The sequence below is a fragment of the Teleopsis dalmanni genome, chromosome X (genome assembly GCF_002237135.1).
Source record: "Teleopsis dalmanni isolate 2A chromosome X, ASM223713v2, whole genome shotgun sequence".
Taxonomy (NCBI): Eukaryota; Metazoa; Arthropoda; class Insecta; order Diptera; family Diopsidae; genus Teleopsis; species Teleopsis dalmanni.
The window spans coordinates 25,434,780-25,440,779 of record NC_051848.1 but is presented as its reverse complement, the minus strand read 5'-3'; the positions used below and the strand labels follow the sequence as shown (position 1 = coordinate 25,440,779).

The following is a 6,000-nucleotide window of genomic DNA, read 5'->3' as shown; positions in this document are numbered from 1 at the left end:
AATGAAACAAAAATTTTAGATGTGTTTTACAAAATTTAACAAGCGACAAAAATAAATTATTAATCCTCAAAATTATTAGCCGCGTCCACAAAATGGCTGTAAGAATCTATTATTTAATAAAAACACTCATTAAAAACACTTGATGAAAAATAATTACTATCATTCATACAGAAATCAGTGGAGCGTTACACAGAAATTGATATGAATGAGTCTGAAGGTGACGATGAGCATTTCCAATCGCAACAGCCTAAAGTGAATTCTGATGTTTATGTTAATGGATTTGTCGTTGTTATGGATATCATTTCCCTGCTCTTCAAGCTGCTGATAGTGTCTCTGTTCGTATACGTCATATACAGTTTGTGGCGCACTAAGCGTGATGTCTTCGACGATGAAGATGATTGTCCAATCTTTTAATTCTTTCCTCTACCACGTAAGTACCATGAGTTCTTTCGATATAACTAACAATACATACTATATACTATACTGAACATTTTCTAAAAACTTCTACAGAGTTATAATTCAGTTGTTTCCTATGTGCCATCACTGCTTCAAGACTGTGGGAATATCATATAACATATGTAAGTACATTGACACTCCCAATGTAATGTCAAGCAGTTTTTATTACTGATTAAACAAAATTATAAATTAATATTCAATGGTCGAAATAGTAATATTTAAGGAATATTATGTCTTGAATTTTCTTTTGAATCCATATGCAAAATGCACAACTTTAAAGTGCCAGTATTTTGGTCTTTTCAATTGAATTTGATTTCATCTCAGTTATCCCTTTTCATTTCTTGTTGTTCTAAGCTTATTATCTTCAAATAACAACAATTAATACTCTATACAATCTATCAAAATATTAAACTTAATAACTAGTTGAAATAAATACAAATTGCCGATTAGTTTGGTTAAATGAAATGTAAGGTTTGGGTTGAAATCCTCTTATTCTTATATCCTTTTCACATTGTATGAATATGGAGAGAATATGTATAATTTGTCTAAGTATTTGTTACACAGTGAAGAGGATTTAAATACCTCAAAAATTATCAGGAATATTGAGTTCATTTTAGGAACGATGCATTTATGTTTGTCAGTTTGTTACTCTGCAACAACTCAAACTGAAATCTTCTTCCCAGTCTCCTTCTGCATTTAGTTTCGATCTTTCTTTCTGCAGAAATAAATCTTTTAAATTTAAATAAGTCTTTTTGTTATTATATTGAATATTTTAATTTTTATTAAGAGTTTTTTATATAGTTTTATACTCAACTTCAGACAGTTTCCAATCGCGACAACATCAATGTTCCTCCTGCCAAACAAAACCTTGTTTCGAATGAGTCAAGGATTAAGTAATAAAGATTTTTAAATTAAATTTTGAAACCAATTAAGGTAATTATAAAATTATTCATATATTGTACAGATACTTGATTATATGTATTTTTTATTAAATAATTTTGTTTTTATTATGATTAATCTCACAAACAATTTTTAGGTATAATGTTGAACGGTTTGTTTGCGACTTGTTATATTGTATTCGTTTAAAGGAAACCTGGAACCTAAGTAATACCAAAATTAAATTGCTTTATTATTTATTCTAATAAGTTCTATTCATAGCATTGTTTGGCCTATCTTTACTAATGTGCTGCTAAGAATATTAACATGTCTACATTTAAGTACTCAAAAAGCCAATTTTGAGCTTGCTAATTTTAAGTGATCTATTTTTACAAATATACATTTGTATATTATTGATTTTTAATATACATAATAAAAATATGTTTCACTTTTATAATAAGTACATATATATTTTATAATTAAGTAGTCACGTCTTTGAGTTTCAAAAACTTTTCGAAATGGTTTTCCAAATTCTCTTTATATTAGTTTCCGATACCATTTTCACGATCAATTAAAATTTTTTTATTATTATTTATAATTATAAATAACAGTGTTCATTTAGCAGTAAATACATCATTCCAGCCGTGTGTGAAGTCTGAACTAAAATTACAATTCAATGAATTAATATGTTCCAGGAGTGGACAGGTTTACGATTTACAACGAACTAAATACTCTTCGCTTCTGCCAAAACAGGTTCTAAAAACACACTGGACGGTGATTTGTCACAAAAATACATATATAATGGTGATTCTTTTAGAACTATTAATAAAAGGATGTTATCACCATAACATCAGTTTTATTGTCAAGAAAGTAAAGTGAAGGAATGATTTTAAAGTGTGGTTTTGTGGCAACTTGTGGATATAAACAAAAAAATTTGGACAATGAAGAACTTAACAGACGTAGGGAACAAAAGTATACACCATTAACAAGAGTTAATGGTATATATGTATGATTCAAAAAATATTACCAAGATATCTCTCTCTCTCTTTCTCTCTCTCTCTCTCTTTCTCTCTCTCTCTCTTTATTATATTAGTTAAGTGCAATGGCATGGCTAATCAATATTCGTTAGATGTTGAATCTGGTCCTCTTTAATGTAGGTGTATGGTTTACATCAACATAAAATATTGGTATGGAATAAATAATTATTATTTTATACTATATTAATATAGAAGTTTACGTGATTGCTTTATTCAACGTTTTTAGATATTTTTCATAATAAAGCTGAAATGAGACTTGTTATTTGCACCTACGATGAGACATTTCTGCAAATACAAGAATTTATTATATATTATAGTCAGTTACTATTGAGAGAAATAATGTACTGAATAAACATTGAAGGAATTCAATCATATCTATGGTATGGTATTTATAAACCCGCAGGAGAAAGAAACATTAATACATTTTCTCTGTGAATACCCAGCTCTAGCATCCTGAAGATATAGGTTCTTAGGAAAATACTTTTGTGATAGTTTATCAGACTGCTCAATGGTGAAGATGAAAGACCTATTAAATTACCTAAATTCAGTGGGATGGATTTAGTCTCTACTCTTCTATACTACGGTTCTTGCGAGGAATGTGGTAACAAAACGGCGAAAAATCGCTAATTGAGGCACATTTGATGTTATTTTATGACCTGCCACTGCAACCAACCAAACAACCATGGTATTTATGGTATAGTCACACTCTATATTACTCTATAGTAACTTTTCACTTTAACGTGAATGTTAAGTGATTGAAATTGAAAGCCCTAAAGAATAAACATAATATTAATCGTTATAGGCTCCTCGGGGAGGTATGCAGATCTGAGGTCAATTATTGTTTAGTGAGTAAAAATGTTCAAGTGTACTGACTCAAATAGCTTCAACGTAATGCTATATATGATTAAATGTAGCCAATATATCTGTAATATAAATAATAGATAAATATGACTATAAAAAATGTTCAATTGTATGTATGGATTGCAAAATTAGATATAAAAGAAATGAATATTTATATTATTTGCTATCATTTAAAACTTACAAAAAAAAAAAGAAAAAACGTGGAACATCTTTGAGTTTAGCAGCCTCTTAAGCAATCTTATCTGCTCTCCCGCTTATCAGGATCCATATACGCAGGCATCCAGGCACATGAACAAACACTAAAGGACTGATTTGAATAACGAATGAGTGAACAAACTCAATGCAGAAAATTTGCCGCTTTCATGCTTCTGCACCCGAAACATGAATAAAAATTTGTAGGAATAACATAAGCAAAACTTCGCATGTGCGATTATCCTTGCTGGAGGAGCTCCTGTGGCAACCGTACGTTTGATATCATGTTTGTATATAGTGCATTTGATTATGTAATTGGCAACAGATAACTGTATTTTGCTAGTTCCATTGAAAGTTGATATTTACTATTTGATTCAAGGGTACATTCGTGAATTGGAGCTGGTTAAAATAGCAATAAATGTCATCAATTCCTGTTCACCAAAGGACATATTTGCCTTTAAATAAACCGAAAAAATACCTAAGCGCAATGTCGATTTCAAACTAATTCTTAATAAAGTTAAGCAAACGTAAATGGCTTAAACTATGCATGATAAATGTAAAATGAATTCCGAAATTATTATTTGAAAAACACACGTAAAAGATCCTATCAAAATTATTTTTCCTGTAAGTTGATAGCACTGTATTTTGTCAGTTTATACAAAAAAAAAAAAAACAAGTATGTATACTGATGAGTATAACAATAGAATCCAATTTATCTTATAATCTATTACGCGCCTTTTTTCCCTCAAGTGTGCACCAAGTTCTGCGATCGCTTAAAATCGTCATTGTGTAAACGTTTCTATCAAAAAAACGACCACCAGATTAATATTCTCTTCATACAAATGAATATTTTCTGTTCCAGAAACTGAAATCACCACTCCGGAAATAATCGGTGGTACCGGAATTTCTAGATTTGGAGGTCTTGATCTAATCACTCTACGAAAAATGAAGAATCGGACTAAGCCCACAAAATAAATATTAATTTAAGATTTCGTTTACTTTTTATATTATGCGATATTCAATGAAGTAGTAAATTATTGAGTTATTAAGCCCAAAATCATAAACCCATTTAAATATTTTGTTTAATTTAAATTTGATTTGTTTATATTATTAACCTTTTTAGTATTGGCTTTGCTAGTTTAGTTATTGAAATAGAGAATCTTAAGCTGACAATCGTTCAAGGCTCATTTTGAAAAATCTACTATGCAGTTTTATATAAAACCCTATTAAAAATGAGTTGGCTATAATTATTGCACTGTAAAGCCTTATAAAACTGCTTTTGCTTAGATATACTAACATACGTAGATATAATCGTTGCAAATAGATCGTAAAACATAAGTTTGCACCATAAGGTCAATTGACAAAGTCAGCCATCCGAATAGCATATAATCCAAGAAGGTTTCTTTTGGTTGATTTCGAAAGGTTAATAGCTCTCTATTTATGCTCCAGAACGAAGATTGGTTAAATAGAATGGCATTTCGAAGTGTTTATATAGTAAAAACTATTTAAATTGGAAAAATATGTAAATTGATATTGAAATTGTAAATTTGAAGAAAATATATAAAATGCATATAATTTTAAACCTGAAGTATACTAGTGAATCTAATCATTGTTAAAGAAAGTATTTATATCATTTGAATACTTCAGATTTGCACATCTAGTGAGCAAGAAAAAAAACATAATTGCTGGAGTTTTCCATAGATTATATCAATTTTGTAACAATTCTTAGACTTAAGATAAACCAATAGGCACTATCCTGAGATACAAATTAAAAACTATTTAAATACCTATACCTTAAATTTTGTTTGCAATAATTTAGAGATAGTCTTAACTAAATTGAAATATTGAAAGTCAAATTCTATTTAAAAAACTGGAAAATGCTGAAATAAGAAAGTAACATCTGTAGAATTAGTGCACGAAAATCTTTTACAGAACGAAATCGAATTAAAGTCAGAAGAGTTTTGTCAAAATTATAGTTGGTGAACAGAAATTTAACTCTTGCTTCTAGTCATCATATCCAATAATAATCAAAATAAGAAGAAATGTCTTAAGGAATCAAACTAAGATGTTATTAACGGTAAGTTTTTGTTTTCGTTGTATCCTGAATCATATTACAGAAGTAGGTATAAGTTAATTAGTATTAATTTAAAATCATATCTTTCAAATTTTCTTTTACTCTATAATATTATCTATTGGGCACCGATTAAATACATTTAAATCCTATCAGTGGTTACAAAATATTCTAGGACGTTTCAGTTCAGTTCCTCTATGGCTACGATATCGCGTGAGGTGTCCCTATACCGAAGTATAAATGGTAGGAGGCTTTATTATGATTAATACATACTTCCTTTGGAGCTTAAGAAGTCAACAAAAGTCTTCCAACAAGTTCTATTTTATGCTATTTCCCCTAGGTCACTTCAGGTCTGCCCTAGCGCCTTATTCCTTGAGGGTTCCAGGTTAGTGCAGTGTGAGTAATGTTATCATAGGGTGTAAATAATGTATGCCTTACCCTGAGGAAGCTTTAATCAATGTGAATTATTTTATCCCTGACATGAACTTAGTAATTATTATGACGAAC

The 6,000-nt window shown here is 29.5% G+C and overlaps 1 long non-coding RNA gene across 1 annotated transcript; it reads left to right on the top strand.

Annotated features, from left to right (window-relative positions):
• LOC119661802 lies at nucleotides 1-1,746 on the top strand. The gene is made up of 6 exons (XR_005250618.1): nucleotides 1-98; nucleotides 172-430; nucleotides 511-578; nucleotides 1,276-1,389; nucleotides 1,493-1,560; nucleotides 1,615-1,746. It is a non-coding gene; the product is annotated as an uncharacterized LOC119661802 (long non-coding RNA).
• The last annotated feature ends 4,254 nt before the right edge of the window (nucleotides 1,747-6,000 follow it).